Genomic DNA, 12,465 nt, shown 5'->3' with positions numbered 1-12,465 from the left:
CAAAGTATTTTATATATGTTAACTCAGTTGATTCTCACAGCAACCCAGTGAGACATGTACTATACTTATCATCCCCATTTTACAGATAAGGAAATTGAGGCAAACAGATGTTAAAGTGATTTCCCCAGAGCCACACAACAAGGGAATGTCTGAGGAAGGATTCAGTTTTGGGGTTTTTTGTCTTCAGGTCCTTCACTCTATCTCAGTGATGACAAGAGGGATGGGTGATGTCCTCAGGTGTGTGGAAATTGGAGGAGAGTGGCCTGGCCTGTGTCCCTTTGACTTTCTAATAACAAACTCTGATGAACTTGGTACTGGGGTAACAGCAGCTATGCCCATAGAGTGGGCTCTGAGTGGCATCTCTGGCATGTGTGCCATAGGTTTGCCACCATGGCTCTATCCACTGAGTTACCTATTAGCCAACTTTGCTTTTCTATTCATTCAACTCATTAGCTGGTCTCACTGAGTCCTCAACTGAGAAGCAATATATTTTTAAGAGAAGCTTTTCTCATGGTCACAGTAAATATATCTTGAAAAGGGAGCTTCTATCTTCTACCTTTGTATAATGTACACTCATAAAGAGTAGAAACAGAAGAATCATATAAATTGCTTTTTAAAATAGCCTTATGTGTTCTAAAATCTCAAACTTAACTCCATCCCTTTTTATCACAACTCTATGCAGTCAGCCTCATTTTTAGCCTCATTCTTCAGCTATGTTAACTCAGGCTAAATGATTCTCCTGGGCCCCAGTATGAGTCTTTAATGGAACCTGGAATAGAAACACTCATTCTGAATTTGAGATGCAATCAAACCACAACCCAATTCTTTGTTGGTAAACAAGGGAGTGAATGGTACTTGATGTCTCAGATCCAATGGCAAATTGGATTTAAAAAATCACAGAATCCTAAGATTCTAAATTTAGATCTGTTAGCAAACTTAAGAAGTCTTCTATTACAAGGCCCTCAAATTATAGCTGGAGAAGTTAAGACCTCAAGAATTAAATAATTTTTTTAATGTTACATTAAGTAGTAAAACAGTAGACCCAGGATTTAAACTTAAGTCCTCTGATTCTGGCTCAAGATATCTCTCTGCAATAAGATATTCTCAAAATGATGAGAGATCTCCCTAAGTGCAACCTATTTCTGACTAAGAATTTCCTTTACAATATTCTGTTCAAGTCAAGGCATCTTAATTTTTAGGGGGGTCATAGTCACCTTCAGAAATCTAGTGAATCCCATGCTCTCTTCTCAAAGTAATATCCTTAAATGCATCCGATGAAATATGTAGAATTACAAAGGAAAATGTATTAGTTGGACTATTTTTTGAAACCCTTCTGTCTAAAGAGTCAGTACCAAGTATTGGTACTGAAGCCAAAGAAGGGTAAGGGCTAGGCAATTGGGTTTAAGTGACTTGCCCAGCTCACACAGTTAGAAACTCTCTAAGACCAAATTTGAACCCAGCACCTCTCATCTTCAGGTCTGTCTCTCTTTCCTCTGAGTCATCTAGTTTTCTCCTAGTTTTTTTTAAAGTTCACTGACCCCCCCAGATTAAAAACTCATGCTATATTTGACCTTGAAAAACTCCAGTACAGGATACTGACTCTCAATGAAGCCCATTACTCTTTGGGATAGCTCTCATTGTCAAATTACCTCATACCTAAGTATCCCTCTCTGCAACTTCCACATCAATATCTCTATTCTGCCATTTGTGGCCAAGAACTTTAAGACTTTCCTTGAGAGTTCAGAGTAAATAGAAATGAAAAGATATAATTTTCTCATAAGTACACCAAAAAAGCTGTAAAAAAAGAATCAGCAAACAATTGATAACATCAAAGAATCTCTGAGTGCATACCAACTCCACACAGAGAAAAAGTCAAAAGTCTGTGGGCACTAGAGAGTCCAGCCAGAAAACTTTCCCACACAAGGCAGGGATGAGCGAAGAAAACCTCAACTTAGAAGTATTGGGCAAAGGAAACTGGATCCTGCACCCAAGACTGGAAAAGGGACGTCTGTAACTACATCACCCTAACAATAAAAAGTGGTTCAAACCCAAAGAACACACACCCAGAATGCAATGATCAAGAGGTGTCTTGGTTCAGAACAAACTTGTTCCATCTAACTCACAGTTGCAATCTCAGGAAATATAAATCAACCTTAACTTTAGTTCAAACTATCCCATCTATAACAGACCCAATGCTAACTGCCACATGTACACTAATGCCAGTAGTGGAACCACCATTTGCTCCACTAAATTAAACTGCAAAATTACTCCTGAGGCATTTGAAGAGTACAACCTTCAGGACCCACACTGAAAATGCTACTGAGCAATAATAAAGATAATTCTATTCCTTCCAGAATAGCCCAGAGCGTAGTCAGCCTAAGGTCCCAATTCAGGAAATATAGCTAGAAAAATGAATAAACACAACAAAATATCAATAATTAATAAATATCATGAAGACAGGAAATTCAAGACACAAACCCATAGTCTATAGGCAAAATGAAACCAAAAAGAAACTTTTTTACATCACAACCACAGTCCTTTAACAATAATTTAATTCCCCTATCAAAATTCATGGAAAAAAGGAAGTAAAAGATTTTAAAATTATAACATAAATGAAATTAGAGCTTTAAGGGAAGAATGGGAAAAGAAATAAGACTTTTCAAGGAAAGAATGACTGAAGATAAACTACTTATAACAGGACACAAAATTTTACTCAAAAAAAAGAAAAATTAGATTGGATGTCATAAAGATAAACTACTCCATGAGACAATAGAAATAATAGATAAAAATAAAAGATAACATGAATATACATCTACATATATATCTTCTAGTAAAACAAAATGGGAAAAGCAGCATATAAAAATAAACAGGAAAAGATCATCTAAGAATAATCAGTCTATCAGAAAACATTGATCATAAAATACCTAGACACAATATTTTAATAAATCCTGAATGAAAACTACATTTACCTATTAGAACTAGATGGCAAAATGGAAAGAGAAAAACCTCCTGAAAGTAACTCTAAAATAAAAACTCCCCGGAATGTTCAGAGCTTTATAGTCAAAGAAAAAATACTACAAGCAACCAGAAACAGAGTTCAAATATTAAAAAGTCAAGTTAGGTTCACATAACACTCATATATACAAAGAGGAGGAAGGCCATAATTTGATATATCATAAGGCAAAAGAAAAATGATTACAACTTAGAATAACTTAGGTGGCAAAACTGAGTACAATCTTACAGAAGCTTTAAAAAATGGACTTTTAGTGAAATAGATTTCCAAGTATAATGAAAAGATCAGAGCAGAGTAGATGCTTTAAAATATAAACACAAGAGTCAAGAGAAACGTAGAAAGGTAAATACATTCTAGAAGTTTCAAGCAACTATCTGATGAGGAATACTTTATATTATAAGAGTGGTAAAAGGAGAAAAAGAAATATGCCCTCAAAACCTAAGTCCTGCAACAGGAACAGAGGAAATAAAGAAAAAAGGGCCTGGAAAATGTATTGCTGTTTCTTAATGATCTTAATTAAAAACAATGATAATAGGGATGAAAAATGAAGTAACAAGGAAAGAAAAAAGGGAAATTTGCTATCACACATAATCAAAGTGTTTGAGAAAATTATAAAAATATATAGGATGGATTGAGAGGAGTTAACTGCATGTGAACCTCACTCTCCTCTGTAAAAGACAGATGGTTGAATACACACACAAAGATTTGAGTGTAGAATTTTCTAAAATTCAACTGGGGAAAGAAAGAAAGAGGTGAAAAGTAAGAAATTAGTTGGTTTTGTGTGAAAGGGGAATTAAAGAAAAGAGGAAAAAGGCATAAGAATCTGTAATCAGGGATTGTGTTGGGAGAAAAGGAAACAAGTAGAGTGAAAGAAGCAGACAGGATCAAATATAGATTTATAAACAAAACCAAACTGGTATATATATCTTTTTATGCATAAATTATGTATCATAACCATTCTACAAGAGAAAAATAGTCAAAGGATATGAACCCAACAACTCATAAAAATTGCAGGGTATTCACAACCACATAAAAATTCTGAAAATCACTAATATTATGAGGAATGCAAATTGAAATAATCCTGAGAATTTATCTCAAGCTGTGCAGATTAGCAAAAATGACCCCAAAAGTTTCAACAGTCCATAGTGGAATTGTTGTAGAAGGACAGGCATACTCGTTCGTTGTTGAAGAAGCTGTGAAATTAAACAATTTTTGAAACAATTTGGAGTCATATAGATAAAATGACTAAAATGTTCATCCTGTTTAAAACAGAGACTCCATTTGGGCGTTTATATTCCAAAGAAGCTATCAATTAGAAGAAAGTCCCCATATATTTTAAATTATCTATAGCAGCACTTTTAATGATAGTTGAGTGCTAGTTAAGAATTGGAAACACAATAGATGCTATCAAACTAAGAGAATGATTAAACATATTGTGGTATATGAATATAATTGAATATTATTATGCTATAAGAAATGATGTATGTGAGGAATATAGAGAAGTATGGAAAGATCTATATGTATTGATTCAAAGTGAAGTGAACAGAGCCAAAAGAAAAAATAGTAAATATAGTACGATGTGCAGTAAATAGAAAGAACAAACTACACTCCCCTCCAAAAAAGTATATGTAACAAAATAATAAAGATCAACAGGATTTGGATGAAGAGATAAAAGAAAACATTCCCCTGCTCCTTCTTGGAGGTCTGAGGTCCACAGTGTCTATGTTTTGGCAACTTTTTCAATAAATCCATCAGCTATGCTGATATTTTTTCTTTTCTTTTTTTTTAAGAACCCTTACCTTCCATCAATACTGTGTATTGGTTCCAAGGCAGAAGAGTGGTAAGGCTTAGGCAATGGGGGTCAAGTGACTTGCCCAGGGTCACACAGCTAGGAAGTATCTGAGGCCAGATCTCAATCCACTGAGGAACCCAATTTCCCCCATTTTTTTTTCCTTTTAAAAGTCATTTAGGATGGTTCTCTGGGAAGCAGAAAAGGAGGGATACCTGTGATTACTAGGGTAATGTAAAAATAGGACATAAAAATAAGAACTGTTTTTTAATATATCAACAAAATGAAGAAGATTCCTTTTCTCTCAACAATCACCAAACTTTTAAATAAGGGGACTGGGAAAAGTATACAAGGACAGAATTCAAGGAAATACATAAATAATTTTAAAATTTCTCTTCTTGCAGACTTTTCTTCTTTTATGTATATTTACATTCCCAATCTCTTTTGTTTCTTTGATGAGACTTGTCACTGTGGATTCAAGTTTTTCAGTTCTACCATTTCTGCTGACCAGGCCATAAATTCTAGCTTTATAATTCTTTCTTTCTCTTTTAAACCATTCAGGAACAAGGTAGTTCTGTGCTCCACTGAAAATTCATAGATTATACACAGAGATTGATACACTCTAGTACAATCGAATGTAATGGATTTCTCCATTAATGGCAATGCAGTCATCCTGAACAACTTGGAGGGATATACGAGAAAAAAACATTATGCACATTCAGAGGAAACACTATGGGAGTAAAAACACCGAAGAAAAAGAACTTCTTGAATACATAGATCAAAGGGATATGGTTGGGGATGAAGACTCTAAGTGATCATCCTAGTGCAAACATCAACAACATGGAAATAGGTTCTGATCGAGTACACAAGTAATACCCAATGAAATTGTGCATGGACTGTGGGAAGGTGGATGGAGGGGAGGGAGGGAAACAATGTGATTATTGTAACCAAAGAATAATGTTCTAAATTGACTAAATAAACTAATTCAAATGGAAAAAAAAGAAAATTCATAGATTCATTTGTCTCATCAGGAATTGATTAATTTTCCTTTGTCATAAATGTTTTTGAATCGTTTACCTGATCTGGAGGACATATTCCCTTCTATTATTAATATATTTCCTTTTGGTTTGTGGTGATTTTGTTCAGTCATGTCCTGCTCTTCCTGATCCCATTTGAAGTTTTCTTGGCAAAGATAATGGAATGGTTTGCCATTTCCTTCTCCACTTCATGTTCTTGATGAGGAAACTGAGGCAAATAGGGTCAAATGACTTGTGTTAAAAGAAATATAAATACTGGGAAGCAATTATCTGAGCTCAAACTGACATCTTATTGTAGAAGCTGTAAATCACAAAATGTCAGGATCCAGATCAGTCCCAGCTTGGCCAAGGACCCAGAGCTCATTTGTCAACTGATATATGTAAAGTCAGGTTACACAAACACTCCCCCACCTTAAGCGGGATAAATCTTCTGAATATTTCCTCTCAGAAGTGGCAACCAGAATTTTCATCTTTTAGAAGGTCTCTTTCTTCAAGGTCAGGTCTTTTTCTTATCTCTGTTCTATGAAGTAATCATCCTTTCCTTATATGGTGAAAATACAGATGGCCAAGGCCACTCTATATCTTCAAAGCCAACTGAGATATCATAATGTCTGGACACATTCCAGGATGTTGGAGACATGTGAAAAACTCCCTCTGGCAAGGATGTTTTTACAAAGCACTTCCAGGGATTTTCTTTGTTATTTTACTCACAATATGAGTATTGAACTGATTTTCCTAGGCAATTACCCAATCAGCAATTGGAATTTTTGTTTGCTGTTAAATCTATGTTTATGATTTATCATCATAATACTGGGTATATAATGGAATTACATGCAGAGGATATACAATTAAACAAAGGCATAACATAGTGAACAGAAACTGAAGTTGCTTAATTACTTTACACATTTTTCATTTCCCCAGGGTCATATAATTACTAAGCATATGACAACAGCTTTGAATTCAGATCTTTCTGACTCTGTGCCTTGCACTCTATCTGTTGTACCACCTAGCTAATGATCTTGAGCTGAGGATTTCAGTTTTTTGTCTTCTTATCTTCTGTTGCTCACTTCCCCTTTGATGGTAATCTCCCTAGAGCCTAGACTTTCAATATTATCTTAGCCTCCTTCTACACTGGGCAATTCATGTTTCACTGGCCCCAGTCTTTGCCCCAAAAGGCTTCCAGGTGAATAGGATTAGTCCCTGCTAGATGTAGGATACTTTATGTCAGGTTTAGTTATGTGCCATATAAACCCATATGTCCTAATCCAAGTCCCTCTATTCCTCAGTTCTCTGGTTGTGCTCTGTTGCAGCACAGTACATTGCCATGCTGCTGAACAACCAGGAAAAGCTTTTTGTTTTTCCATGGTACTAGAAGGGGGAAAGGATTGAGTTGAGTTCTGTAGCTAGTCCATGGAGTGTTTGTGTAGCCCTCCTGCACCTGGGTGAAGGGGAAAGTGGTGACAAGTTAGATATGGGTTACTAGTCTTCTGTTCTGTTAGTTTATCGATTTGTTTGTTTTGCTTTATTTGGGTTCTTGGTATTCTAAGCAATGGAGTCAGCTGACATCTTTTGATTTCTTCCCATTTCTATTGAGAGAAATTTGAGAAATTATAAGGAGCAGAGAAAAAAATTTAGTCTTCCATTTACTAGTCACATATCACATTAATTGGAAATAAACATGTAACAATTAAAACTATGAAACAAAATTAAATCACTTATAAAAAAGGAAGATACTGACTGTATGAGAAACAAGATTACAGGAAATATACTTCAAACATAAACATTCACACAAATAGAAGGGAATATAAATAATGACTTAGGCAAGACAACAATAAAAATAAACTTGATTAAAAAGGACAAAAAGGGAAACTATTAAGGTTAAAATAATGGTCGGTTGTTAAATATTTAAAGACTGACTCTCCAAAAATGCACAACACACTTTAAAATTTCATCTGCATTAACATTTTATCCATTACTTTGTTAATTCCAGAAATCAACAAAAAAAAATCTAGAAATCAATCAATCAATAAATAAACAAAACCCCATTTGTTGGCTTTGTCAATTTCTGAGATGTAAATACTCAAAGTAAAAATAAAGCAATTGGCTCTAAATAAGCCATTAAAATCAGGCTCCAACTCATGCATGGTTAAAATCATCATGTAGAATGAATTAATATAAATACTCAATATATATTGCCAAATGGCATAGAATCTAACTACTTAAAGGAAAGGTTAATCAATTTCAAAGGAGAGAAAACTATAATAGATGAGGATTTCAATGTCACCAACTCAGATGGAGATAAATCTGAACAAAATATTATTATGAATAAGAATAAGAATGGTTAGCATTTAAATTGTACTTTAATGTATAAAAGGTAGTTGAAATATTCTGCTATTATATAATAAGGCACATAAGGACAGTAGAAACCTGAATTTTTAAAACTTAGATGTGATGGTTATCTGCAGATTAATCACAACAAAGAATATGTGGATGTGTGTGTGTGTGGAAATATATAGCTATATGTAAAATCTGCACATATCCCTTTACAAAAAGTGACTGTAGATTAAGGCACAAAAACCTCATAAATAAATTCAGATAAAATATAAAAATGATCTTAAAAATTATATTAAATAAAGGTCCTTTGAATAAAGGATTAAAAGTAATTGGATAATAATTTAATCCCAGAGAATTCATGAGTCAAAAAAAAAACCTTAGAAATAATTAAAAAATTAAATGAAGACAATTACAACAATAAACTGAAATACCAAAATTTTGGGGCTGCAACCAAAGCAGCCTAGAGAGAAAAATCTATATCTCTAAACTCTTTCTTAAACAAAAAGGATAAAAAAAAATGCCAAATTAATTAGGCTTCAAGCCAAAAATACTAGAAAATCAATAAATTTTAAAATGCCATCTTAACCACCAAAATAGAAAGTCTAGTAATCAAAGAAGAGACTGGTGAAAATGAAAACAAGGTGAAGTCACTGAATGGATAAAGTAAAGAAAAACTTCATTTTTAAAGAACAAAGTAAATAAACCATTAGCTAATCTTATTCTTTAAAAAGAAAGCCAAAATAACAATCAAAACAAATTAAGAAGAAATAAAGGAAACTACTGAAAACTATTTTTCCTGATTATATGCCAAATAGAGGACTATTCACAAAAATATGAAAACAGCTGAATTGGCAAAAGAAGAAACAATGAATGTATATAATCCAGTCTGATAAATTAGGTCCCAAAATGGAAAATAGAAACAAAACATTATCAGTAAATTCCATTAAACACATAAAAAACAATTCCAATATTACATTAACTGTTTTTTTGCAAAAATAGGAAATAATAGCATATTACCAAATTACTTCTAGGAAATAAATATAATCTTGATATCCACACCATGGACACATAAGAGGAAAAAAACTATTGATCAATGACCTGTAATGAATATTGGCACAACAGCTTTAAATAAAATATCAGAAAAGTGACTGTGGTAATACTTCATATTATAATAATAGGCTTTTAACTCTATAAGGTTTAAAGTAATTCATAAATATTGTATCATTTCATCTTCACAATAACCCTGGAACATAGATGTTAGGATTATCCCCATTTTACAAAGGAGAAAACCATGCAAACAATTTAGGTGATCAGTCAATGGTCACATCATTAATGTCTGAAGAAGTATTTGAATGTAAATCTTCCTCACTAGCATGCATTACCAGTCTGCCACTATATTATGCATTATGACTACATAAGATATATGCTAGAAATGCAAGCCTGATTCAATATCAGGAAAACTATAAATACAATAGATATTTAAATAACAAAAGTTCAAAATCACTTGAATATATTAATAGATGCAGACTAAACCTTTGAGAAAATTCAACAACCATTTTAATAAATTTAAGTATAGGAATAAATAGATCTACTACATGACATATAACATCTACCTCAAAAAGCCTAAATATAATGAAAACAAATTAAGGATCTTTCCAATAAGAGCAGCAGTAAAGCAAGAGTGTCTATAATCACTCCTATTATTTAACATAATATCAAAATGTTAATGATAGCAATAAGACAAGAAAAAAAATTGAGTGACTAAACATAGGAAAATGGGAAACAAAATTATTTTTTTCAGATGATATTATGGTCTATGTAGAGAACCTTATATAGTCACCCAACATTAATTAAAACAAGGTATAAATTATAAAAATCAACTAATACATAAAAGCTTTTCTATAGACTACAAAAATGCATCTCTCAACAAGAGATCAAAAGAATTCTATTCAGAATAACTGCAGAATGTACAAAATACTTCAGTCTACTTATGAAGATGTTCACAAGAATTGTATTCATATAACTATAAATACTCATCAGAAAAGCTTTAAAAATAGTTATAATCCTACTGCACAAGTATCCAATATTTACCTTTAGAAATTATGGTACTATGAACATGAGGATAACAAATTCATTAAATTAAACTTCAATATCTACAAGATCTGAAATGCACTTATAAGTATCCATAATAATATTAAATTCTGACCATTATGAGAGTAAAAAACAAAATTTAAAAAGGGAGAGAAAAGAAAGAAAAGGAAAAGAAAAAATAAATTTTAAAATAATATTTTAAAGATGATCTTGTTACATCATATATAAAATTAAGTGCTTTGGAAGATTCTTAAATTTTGTTGTTTTTTATTTTATTTCAGGAAAGACCAGCTTAAACAAAAGTGGACATATTCATTTTGACTGAGCTTTACCAATAGGATGAAGATAATACTTATTTGGTGCCATTCTAATCAAGCAAAGGAATACTTGAGAAAACTAGAAAAATAATTACAAAATTCATGTGGAAGAAGAGAATCCCAAAATTCTCAAAGTAAGTAAAAGAACAGGGGAATGGTGGGGGGTAAAAAGAAGAGAATTTAGCAATGCCAGGCTTCAAACTAGTGATCAAAAGTATTTGTTACTAGTAAAAAAATTGAGAGATCAATCAATGGAATAGATTGTGTCCATAACATATGCAAACAAACACAATGGTATAGTGTTTGCTATATTCAAAGTTCCCAGCTACCATATGAGAACTCTCAATTTGACAAAAATTGCTGGGAAAGCTAGAAAGCTGTCTGGCATAACTTAGGTTTAAAGTGAATATCTCAAGCCATATATGATAAGATACAAATGGATATATGGCATAGATATAAATGATCAGATCTCATAAAACTTAAAGAGTCAAAAAAGTACCTTTTGCAGTTAAAGAGAGGGAGAAAATTCATAATAGGGGAGCTCATAGAAGATAAAATGCATAATATTTTAATTGTATAAAATTGAAAGGTTTTTTCCACTAACAAATTTAGTTAAAAATTGAAGGGAAACAAGTCACTAAGGAAAACCTTTGTAGTGTGTCTCTCAGATAAAAGGTCTTATATCCAAGTTACAAAAAGGACTGATTTAAATATATGTAAGAATGATAGCCATTCCTCAACTGAAAATGGGTCTAATGATATGAATAGGCAGTTTACAAAGGAAGAAATCCAACCTATACAGCAGACATCAAAAACGTCCCATATCAATAATATTTTAAGACATACAAATTAAAACAAGTCCAAGGCTCTACTTCATTCCCATGATAATGGCACATTTGATTTTAAAAATTAAAATTAAATTGCTGGAAGGTCTTCTGAAAAATAGATTATGATGTTATTGGCAGAGTTTTCGCTGGGAAGGCAATTTAGAACTATGTTCCAAAGTCATACAACTAGGTGAACATTTGATCCACATAGTAAATATATTACTATTTCCTTAACCCATAATGGTCAAAGAATGAGGGAAAGAACCATATGAATAAAAACATTGATAGAAGTGCTTTTTTATTATGGAAAAGAATCAGAAACAAAGAGAATTTTTGAAATTTGGGTAAAAACTGGATGAATTGCATATAAAATTATTATATAAGAGGAAATAATAAAAGGGATGGTTTTAGAGAAATGAGAAGATTTTTATGAACTAATGTAGAAGGAAATGAACAGAACTAAAAGAACAATTTTAATTATAACATTTTTAAAAAATGAATATGGCTTTTATTATGGAAGTGTCTATCCCTGCTATACCATATACATACACAAAACATTTGGCAGGTTTTGTTTATAGCAAAGATTAGACCACTAAGGGATATTTTCCATATTACCACTAAAAAAATCACATTCAATTTCAAATAAGAGTAAAGAGGCTATTTTATTTTGTTCCTGTTATTTAAGGAAAGAATAAGAAATAAGAAACACTGATAGAATCTTCTCAGATTTATACATTTTCCTTGAAAGAAGACAGGAGGAACAATAGATGGAAACATCCAAATAGACCACCAAAATATCAGGCAAAACAATTGAGATAAAAAAATTATTCCAACCCAGTTACATATTCTTATCTGGGTTCTGGGTTTCCCCCCTTCCCCCTGAAGGATAATAGCAACATGCTTTTTCAACTCAATTTTTATTCTGAACTTACCAAAATGAATAAATGGACATTTATATATACATGTCCCAAAATTCTTAGTACAGTTATAAGCTCACACAGAGTAAAATACACACACACACACACACACACACACACACACACACACACACACGAAA

The 12,465-nt window shown here is 32.5% G+C and overlaps 2 long non-coding RNA genes across 2 annotated transcripts in view; one reads left to right on the top strand and one right to left on the bottom strand.

Annotated features, from left to right (window-relative positions):
- LOC103094732 (uncharacterized) overlaps nucleotides 1-12,465 on the bottom strand; it is an 85,357-nt gene that overhangs the window by 52,160 nt on the left and 20,732 nt on the right. The window lies entirely within an intron of this gene.
- LOC103094538 (uncharacterized) overlaps nucleotides 1-12,465 on the top strand; it is a 117,834-nt gene that overhangs the window by 102,774 nt on the left and 2,595 nt on the right. Inside the window, exon 3 of the long non-coding RNA XR_008916592.1 lies at nucleotides 10,546-10,715. This is a non-coding gene — a long non-coding RNA (uncharacterized LOC103094538). The remainder of the gene's footprint in view (nucleotides 1-10,545; nucleotides 10,716-12,465) is intronic.

Source organism: Monodelphis domestica, chromosome 2, assembly GCF_027887165.1.
Source record: "Monodelphis domestica isolate mMonDom1 chromosome 2, mMonDom1.pri, whole genome shotgun sequence".
Taxonomy (NCBI): Eukaryota; Metazoa; Chordata; class Mammalia; order Didelphimorphia; family Didelphidae; genus Monodelphis; species Monodelphis domestica.
The sequence above is the reverse complement of the archived record's forward strand: the minus strand, read 5'-3'. Positions and strand labels throughout refer to the sequence as shown.